The following is a 10,372-nucleotide window of genomic DNA, read 5'->3' on the forward strand; positions in this document are numbered from 1 at the left end:
ATTTAACGATACAAAGGTTAAAAAAAACAAGGGCCCTTAAAACTTTTTTCATTAAAGTAATAGGCAATATAAGTAAGGTAACGTTACAGTTAGTGACGTTACCTTACGTTAACTAAGAACACCCGTTAAGCCCTATAGTTTCAAATTGAAGAGGTCCAAAGAGTTATATTTACCGAAATTGTGGCGATTATATAGATAATTTGCTATTCTGTAACGTTAGATAAATGGACCAACGCGAACACAGGTTGTGGACCCTGGTTTTCAGACCGTAACGTTACAGACGTTGGGATTGATTACACAGTTAACTTGGTTATTTTGTTATTTAAGCTGCTTTTGTTTGGTAGTGTAAAGCAAAACTAATTCTAACATTTGGTTTTGGTTTAGGGAGCCAGCAGCATACTGCTCGATTTATTCAATTGAGGGGGGAGAACGATGAGCTGTTCACCGGGGTGAAATACTCAGCAAGTGTGGTTTGGGGGTAAGGAAACAATCGTTTATTTATATCGTAAGTTAGTTAATAAAAATTATTATAGGCCATTTATATATATCTACATTTGACCATCTTGTAAAGGTTAGTTAAATTAGCCCTCATTAAACAACAGGACAGATACAACATCCCCAGAAATCGTTTACTACGATGTCCTATTTTGGGTTATTAAAGAAAGAAAGACAAAAAAAGTCACAGCTCGCATCAGTACTAGACAGCACTAGAAAAACACACAAAGAAAAAGGGTGTTTTGACTTCTACTGGTTGTCTTATTATTATGGGCTTCATATAGGATGAGGGCTAATTTAAATGTAACCTTTACAAGATGGTCAAATGTATATATTATAAATGGCCTATTGTTAACATGGGCTATTAACATAATTGATAAATGTGTCTCTTGTTTTCTCTGATTAATAATGTCTCTGTGTTTAGGACAATTCTGGAGAAAATAGGTCTGCAGGGGAAGGTGACTCCCCTGCATGCAAAGAAAGAATAGGACCATTTAAAAAATATATATAAAGTATGTACATGTTATTTTAAATATACATTATTCGTTTTAACCATGCAAGTTAATAAACACTTTTGCTGAAATTTGTTTCGACACTGCTGTTGTTGTTAACTGCCATGATTGATTTCCTCTGCCTTAGGATTGCAAGTATCCAGGTTCAGGAGAGGGGGTAGGTGGGAAACCCACTGCTGCAACTTGGCCCTGGTTTGTCCCCATGGATAAGGTATTGGGACAGAGGCATTCCACCAACCCCCCTGTCCTAATTGCCTCCATCCCTGAGAACACACCAGGGCCAAGTACAGCAAGTACAGCAGTGGTGGATCAGGAGGTGGAGGACAAGGATCAGGAGGGGGGAAGACAGCAAGAGCCAAGGTCCATAAAGAGGGACAGAGAGGAAGACATGTTCCAGTTAATAAAAGAGGACATGAGGCTACAAAGGGAGGCAGAGGAGAGAAGAGCCCAGGAGAGCAGGGAAAGAATGGATAGGTTTTTCTCAATATTGGAGCGTTTGGTGGACAAATAACTTATGTTCTGTTATATTTAACACATTGTTTATTATTATTTACATATTTATTGAAACTAACTTATTTAACTAACTATTTATTAACTAACTATTTAACTAACTTTTTTGATTGACTATTTATTATTTATCTCTGTTCTGTATGTTCAGTGTGGTTTCTCTTTTTTTTTTTTTTTTTACTATTAGTTACTGTTCTTATTGTGTTCTTGTTAGTGTGATGTTTGAATAAACTTGCCTGTTGCAATGTTGGTATAATGTTTGTATAATTACTGTTATACAACTGTTTCAATGTGACCCAGACCATATTTCTCATTTAACAAACATGTGTAGCTTATAATGTGTTGCCGAGCAGAGCAATTATATTCAATGGCTTAAAACAAACCCATCTGTAAAGATCAGTGAATGCATAGAAATCAATGACAAGTGGTGTAGATGGTTTTCCCTCTGTGCAAGGTCATTAGCCCAAGTCCTACAAAAAACCCCTGACTGTAATAGCAGTTTATCATTGCACATTTACGAGGCATTTCTTTTTTAAACCATCTTTATTTTCGAAAAGTAGACAATGACGGATGAAATGATATTGAGCGGGACATTGACTGTATTATTTAAGGTGATCATACCGTACCTACCATGTATATAACACATTGAACATTGAACACAAGGAATGGAAGAAATTCCATTTATGCCCATGTACTTTCACCATACATAACTATATAAAAAATAAAAGGGCCTGCAGGAAAATATAAATACAGTACGCAAAAATTAACTTTGACGGAAGTGCAACGATTGTGCTTCAGCTTCTGATGAAAAAGGCGTTAAAAACATGCAAAAAAAACGATAACACCAGCTGTTGGAAGTAAGGCTTTTTTTTGCTTAATACACTACTTACAGAGTTTTAGTGAGCTAATGAAAAAAATGAAATGCGCAAATGTTTTACATAATGTTACTTACAGAGAGTGTTTTTTCTAATCCTCACTAGTGCCGATGATAAAGCTTTTTTTTTTGTAACGATTATGAGCCATTTCTTTCTCCTGAAATAGAAACCTGGATTAGAATCATAATTTTAAGACTGCATCAATTTAGTTTACATCAGTAAACAATCTTCTAGAGAGCAGTGTTCTGTTGTACTCCTCCTCATGCCTCTTCCTTTCTTGATCTCTACATTTGGACCTTGATGCTGTGACAACGGACAAGACTTCTTCCTCTGTCCTTTTCCCCTGCCTCTGTTCAGTATGTTCAGTGTTGTTAAATCATTTTTCTTTTCTTTTTTATTAGTTACTATTAGTTATTGTTCTTATTGTGTTCTTGTTAGTGTGATGTTTGAATAAACTTGCCTGTTGCAATGTTGGTATAATGTTTGTATAATTACTGTTATACAACTGTTACTGTTTCAATGTGACCCAGACCATATTTCTCATTTAACAAACATGTGTAGCTTATAATGTGTTGCAGGGCAGAGCAATTATATTCAATGGCTTAAAACAAACCCATCTGTAAAGATCAGTGAATGCATAGAAATCAATGACAAGTGGTGTAGATGGTTTTCCCTCTGTGCAAGGTCATTAGCCCAAGTCCTACAAAAAATAACGACTGTAATAGCAGATGTTGAAGTTGTTAAAAAGTAAGTTGTTAAATTGTTGAATAAGCCATGTGCGATATTACCCGGGCTCCAGCGCAACTTTCCTTACCAGGTGCAGCCTCAGGTAGCCTAGGACCATTCATACAGGAGCAAGCAAGAACGTTACCTTTTTCTGTCCTTGGGAAACGAAAATACGGACCATCCGTTTCCACTGTTAGTGCAGTTTATCATTGCACATTTACGAGGCATTTCTTTTTTAAACTATCTTTATTTTCGAAAAATAGACAATGACAGATGAAATGATATTGCGCGGGACATTGACTGTATTATTTAATGTGGTCATACCGTACCTACCATGTATATAACACATTGAACATTGAACACAAGAAATGGAAGCAATTCCATTTATGCCCATGTACTTTCACCATACATACTATCTAACAAATAAAAGGGCCTGCAGGAAAATATAAATACAGTACGCAAAAATTAACTTTGACGGAAAGTCGAAGTTAACACCATGTTTCTGATTGTGCTTTAGCTTCAGATGCCGTCAAGAGGGGTCTCTGGTCGTAATCAGTCGCAAGTCCGTCCCTGAGCAATCAGCATTCATTAGCAGAATGCTAGCGTGTATGGCCAACAACGGCCCAAACTGTAAGAAATCGAAAGGACATAGGCACTCATTCATTTGACTTTTGAACTATAATCTATATTGAACTTGCGGAATCTACAATAAAATTTGCGATATTTCAATGACAAGCTGGTGAAAGAGGCATAATTAGCCGTCTAGCCCCATAGACTCCCATTCAATCTGGACTCGCCCGCGATCACCCCCAGTGGATGTCTAATGGAACTACAACCAAGATCGGTACAATGGGGTGTATAGGAAGTGCCCAGGCTCTTCGTAGACGGGCTCTGGTTGAACCGCTTGACGCCATGTTTACCGTTTAATTGGAAAGAAGGCTCGTCGCCTTTATTATGTCCATGGTCGTCGCATGGGCTATACGTCATCCAGCTCAGGTTGCGTAGCCGTGCGTGTGCGCGTGTCGGCTCATTAGCATCTGTAACGTGGCGGCCCGTACCGTAGCAGCACACCTCTCCCTAGTGGCGAAGTTGGCCTGGCCTGGCCAGACTGGCCACACTCACACTGGCAGATTGGATCACGGTTAGGTGTGAAAACGGCCACAGCCATGGCCAGATGGCCTAGTGTGAGTGCACCCTTAATGCACTGAATGTCGTTTTTCTAGCTTAGCTAGTAAACAGACATGACTGTGCACACGCTAGCTTGTATGGCCACATTGGCGGCCCTGCTAAATGTCCTCAATGCACGTCTTCTCTAATTAGCAGATTTATACATGGAAATGGATGAAATCACTAACCCAGTACATAAAAATGTCAATAAACTCACTTACATGTGTTTTTAAAACCTTGACTTCATAGTTTGAATAGAAAACAACAAAAGTGCAGAGAGCAGAGTGGAAACGTGGCTTACCGCGAAGAGTCCCGACCCAGAGAGGAAGCAAAGCTAACGGAAGCGCGAAAAGTGCAGTAAAATAAAAGGCGCTCGATACTTATGCGATAAGCCCCATCATTCTCCTGTATGTAAAAGTGTCTAACTTTAACATGAACCCCAATATACTTATTTAAACAATTTAATAAAAACGTTCGGTCGACATATAAGCAAGAAGAAGAATATGATGGAAATATGATAGTGGAAATCCTAACCAGCCTCCTTCAAAATAAAAGGTCTGAGCTACCAGAGTACATAATCCTTCCAAAATGTAGGTTACATGCCGGTTCATAAACTAAATAATAAAATAAATATAGCACAACGAGTCACAACATCACATTACTGTACTAAACTTATTGTTAAGGACATTTTAAGTGGTCAGTGATACCAATCCAATACCATGGAGCCTAATACAGCATGGAGTGGCAAACAAGCATCTAACTTGCTCTAAAACAAAAATAACTGTTGTGCGCATTGTTATTAAGCTTCGGGTGCCATGCCGAATCAGTGTGTTGCTTATACTTTTCTTCATAAGAAAATGATTACGTGTCCACCTAACGCCTTTTTCCGAGCACAAGCGCCTTTTTTCAATAGATTCCCAATGAGAAGCGGCCACCTCACTGTATAATGTTGCTGCTTTGTTAGCTAAGCGTGTTTTGCTCATGCTAGCTAACCAATACTGATGGTTAACCTTAGCTTCTTGTAAAATACACATTATTGGGTATACATTTGAATTAAATAGACATATTTGCTTCGACATACTTACACATGGTTGTTCCTAGCCAGAGTTTGAGTGATGTCTGATAATTTTCCAGTCCAAAGAAAAGAGTGTATCTGGCTAGACTCACGCCTCTTTCAGACAACCACCAATGGTTTGTCTTCTGGAGTAACACTATATTTTTAAATCAACACTGCTGAGTGTTCTGCAGAATAAATTTGACTCCCTGTATTAACACCAACTCTTTTTGAAGAATAACTCTCTTGTAGTTAAATTACACTAAACCAGTGTTGAAACAACTCTATGGCTGGGTTGCACCAACATGGATTAAATTAATCCTGGTTTAGGGTTAATCTAGGGTTAGTAAATCTAGGTTTAAACTGGTTTATAATTAATCCGAGATGCGTTGCACATCTTAGTTTTAACTCTGGATTAGTTAACCTAGTTTAAACAAGGATTAAAATAGGATTAGTTTGTGTTCAGTCTGCCATGATGGATCCCGGCGAAATGTGAACAAATTGCACAATATAATCCACAATTTTATATCCTGGTTTTTCTTTTTTCTAGCCTACATCGTGAAAAAAAACAACGGTTCACTTTTTGAATAAAGTTAACCGTTAATTTACCTTAACTGTTACAGTTGACACTTACACTTGACACTGACAGTGAACACTTGTTACATTTATTAAGAGATGGCACGTCAAAGAGGATCGAACTTTCCAACATTTGAATAGATGTTGCTGTCGGAATTGATGGAGGACTTTGGGATTATAATTGAGGATATAAGGACTGACAGCGTTACGCTGGAAAAAAAAAAAAGGAGGAGACCTGGGTCATGTTAGCGGAAGGCTTCAATGGGTCAACTGGCATTAAGGAGGTGAGGAACAAGTCACAACTGAAAGCCTGCTGGAAGAACTTAAAGGCAAAGGCAAAAAAGGATGCGGCAGATGAGAGGAGTGGGATGTTTAAAACTGGCGGAGAACCACCACCAATGATTACGGACCCTCTATCGGAAAAAATCATTAATATGATCCCGCAGCAGATTTCACCCCCTCCCTAACCCACGACGATGACGGCGCAGCAGAGAGGAATACAGCGACAGAAACTGAAAGTCCTCTGACTTTGATGCTTGATAGCTGGTCCAACCTTCCCATTGAGGCATATGACAGATTATTTGGTGAATCTATACCGCTGTGAAAACTCGCTATTTTCGTAAAATTCCATTGGATTTAACCTATCTCTAATTTTCCTGCGAGGAACTCTTTCCTCTAACGCCATCCAGCGAAGATATGCAGCCATGTTGTCAAGAAAACAGCGATAAACCTAACATAAACCTCCTCCAGAGGTGGTTTAAATATAACTGTTAAACCGGGATTAAACTAGGTTTGAAATTGCTGGTGTAACGGATTTAAATTTAATCTCAGTTTAAATGGAGTTTAAACTGAGATTACCAAAGGGTTAAATATAACCAGGATTAATATTAAACTATGTTTAAACCAGGTTTAAAGTTTGGTGCAACACGGTTAACAGTTAAACCTTGAATTAATCCAGTTTAAGAGTTAATCCATGTTGGTGCAACCCAGCCTATATGTTTTACACTTCACTCCAACACTGAATATCTAACACTTTGGATTTTGCTGTGTATGGGGTTTCTCATTGCAGATATCTACAATTCAGTTGTGGATATCCACTTTGTAAATTACGGATATCTGCAACTGAATTGTAGATATCTGTAATTCCAGTTTGAGATATCGACAAGTTCATTCTGACTAGTCATAATTCCAGTTCAAGATTTCTTTAATTCAGCTCAATTCAAGATATCTACATGTCCCTTTTCAGATATCTTAAATTAAGTTTTGACTAGGCGAAATGACGTTGTAGATATCTCTAACTGGAGTTACGACTAGTCAAAATGACGTTGTAGATATCTCAAACTGGAGTTAGGGATAGTCATAATTTTATTGTAGATATCTATTATCAAGTTATAGATATCTTGAAAGGAATTTTGATTAGAGTTATCTAAAATTTTTGATATCTGTAACTTTCATTCCGCCTAGTCAAAATCGAATTACAGATATCTTGAATTTGAGTTTTGACTAGGTAAAATGACATTACAGATATCTTGAATTTGAGTTTTGACTAGGCAAAATGACTTTACAGATATCTTGAATGAAAATTCCAACTATTCAAAATGTAATTACGACTAGTCAGAAAGAAGTTGTTGATATCGAGCAAGGTACGTTTTATTACTTAGTTTTCTGGGAATAATCGTTTTGACAAGAAAATGAAAATCAAAATTTCCGTCCGTTTATTCGTTTTGTCCAATAAAAAACAAAATCAAAATTTCAGTTTGTTTATTCGTTTTTTGGTTCTTACTGAGCGAAACGAATTTACCACTCAATATCTGGTTTCCGCAAGGAAACCAGATATTGAGTGGTATTACTGTATTCAAAAAAATATTACTGTATTATAGACACTAGCAGGCACAGAGGACCACACCACCCACAGTCAAGACTGACACGGCTTCAAATAACAATAATAGTATTCATAATCATTTGAAAATGAGAACTTATGAAGTTATGATGACTTCAGTGCAGTTGATGTTTAGCCACAGTTAATACATGCAGAGTAGACCTGAGGGCTTTACTACGACATCATTGTCCGGCTCTGAACTATGCGCTCTGTGCGCGTTCACATCAAAGGAGCTGCGATCGCGGGCTGCTGATTTCCTCACAGCCTGAGAGCTATGAGGAATACAAGTGATTACAACACATTTCTGACAGCTGAACATTGCGCAGGGCTATGGCAAGCCGAATTGTCATTTATTAACTAAGTTTGACTATCCGGAATTAACATTGTAGATATCAACAACTTCTTTCTGACTAGTCGTAATTACATTTTGAATAGTTGGAATTTTGATTGAAGATATCTGTAACGTAATTGTGACTAGTCGAAACGACGGATAGAGATATCTGTAATTCAGTTTTGACTAGGCGAAACTGAATTACAGATATCTACAATGACAACACGGAAAAAGACATTCAACTCGTCACACATCTTAAATGACAATTGCAGATATCTGTAATTCAGTTTTGACTAGGCAGAATGAAAGTTAAAGATATCTCAAACGTCATTTGAGTGCGAATTATTGGGCGTGAAGTTTTAGATATCCAGAAATACGTAATTTCCCCATGCCGCCATAATCAAAGAAGAAGTTGGTCAATTTCCTTGTTTCTATGAGAAAGGAGCAGTCAAAGAAGAAGTTGGTTCATTTCCTCATTTCTATGAGAAAGGAGCAGTCTGTCATTGAAAAAAACATCAGAAAATGCCATGAAATTGAACGAGTGAATGATGATTTGAACGACAACGACCTGCTCCGCTCCCGCCTAAAGCGGGAGGCGGTCCTATAATTTGTCATTACAGATATCTGAAACGTCATTTTGCCTAGTCAAAACTCAAGTTCAAGATATCTGTAATTAGATTTTGACTAGGCGGAATGAAAGTTACAGATATCTACAATTGTAGATATCTCTAATCAAAATTCCTTTCAAGATATCTATAACTTCATAATAGATATCTACAACGTCATTTTGACTAGTCGTAACTCCAGTTAGAGATATCTACAACGTAATTTCGCCTAGTCAAAACTTAATTTAAGATATCTGAAAAGGGACATGTAGATATCTTGAATTGAGGTGAATTAAAGATATCTTGAACTGGAATTATGACTAGTCAGAATCAAATTGTAGATATCTCAAACTGGAATTACAGATATCTACAATTCAGTTGCAGATATCGGTAATTCACAAAGTGGATATCCGCAACTGAATTGTAGATATCTGCAATGAGAAACCCCATAGACATGAATGGCGAAAATGACGTCATTTCGCCTATGAGGAATGTCTTTGTGGATATCTGAAATGACAATGGGCCTATCTCACAAAAATCTGAAATGATGTCACACCGGGCGAAGTCATTTTTGTATTGCTGTCAATGCAAAAATTGATTGTTTCTTCGCCACTTCCCTGGTGGGTTTTCCCAATTTGTGATTTGAAGATGTGCAGAAGATTGTGGAGACACACTCAGCAACACCACAGTCCAGGCTGACAAAGGGTTACAAGTTTTTTGTGGAGGAGTTTGTACACAATTATCAAGGAAAGTGGTCTAAGGTGTTTTGTTTTTGTCAGTAGGCTACTCAATGGCCTTGCTCATTCATGTTTTGTGATGACAAGCAAACCCAACCTGGTCTCACAGGAATCCGTGTAATGACTACGGACGCTTAACTCGAAATCCGTGGCCACATCACGGAAACACGCCGATTTCCGTGATGTGGCCACGGAATTCGCTCCAATGCAAGTTAATGACACTGATGTTCCGTGGCTCACACACGTATCCCCGTTTCAACGAGCGAGTCGACCACGGGGATTAATTCAAAACCCGTGGTGGTCTCACTGAAACACTTAAATTGTCCTTGATGTTTCCACGGAAGTTGCTCCAATGCAAGTAAATGACACTGATATTCCGTGGCACACACACACAGATTCCCGTTTCAATCTGTGTGTGTGCCAAAGTTGACCACGGCGGGGGCTTGACTCAAAATCCGTGCTGATCTGACGGAATCACTTAAACACATTCTCACTCCGAACGCGTCGATTTTTAACGAACGTTCAGTGACTTTGGCTTCAGTTTCTGACGCAAAAGGGTAGGCCTAGCCTTGTGCTTCTTTTTTCGACGCATGGGGTTTTCAACTCGTTACAATGTAACCCCTTCACGGGGGACCCGACGGCTGCGCATAGAGACGCTATGAGCATTCATCCCATTGGCTAACGGTGGACCTTGCGCTTCTTTTTTCGACGCAGGGGGTTTTCCACTCATTCCAATGTAATCCCTCCACGGCAATATATGAAGCTATGAGCATTCATCCCATTGGCTAACGGAGGACCATGTGCTTCTTTTTTCGACGCAGGGGGTTTTCCACTCATTGCAATGTAATCCCTCCACGGCAATATATGAAGCTATGAGCATTCATCCCATTGGCTAACGGAAGACCCGG

Source organism: Gadus morhua, chromosome 13 (genome assembly GCF_902167405.1).
Source record: "Gadus morhua chromosome 13, gadMor3.0, whole genome shotgun sequence".
NCBI lineage: Eukaryota > Metazoa > Chordata > Actinopteri > Gadiformes > Gadidae > Gadus > Gadus morhua.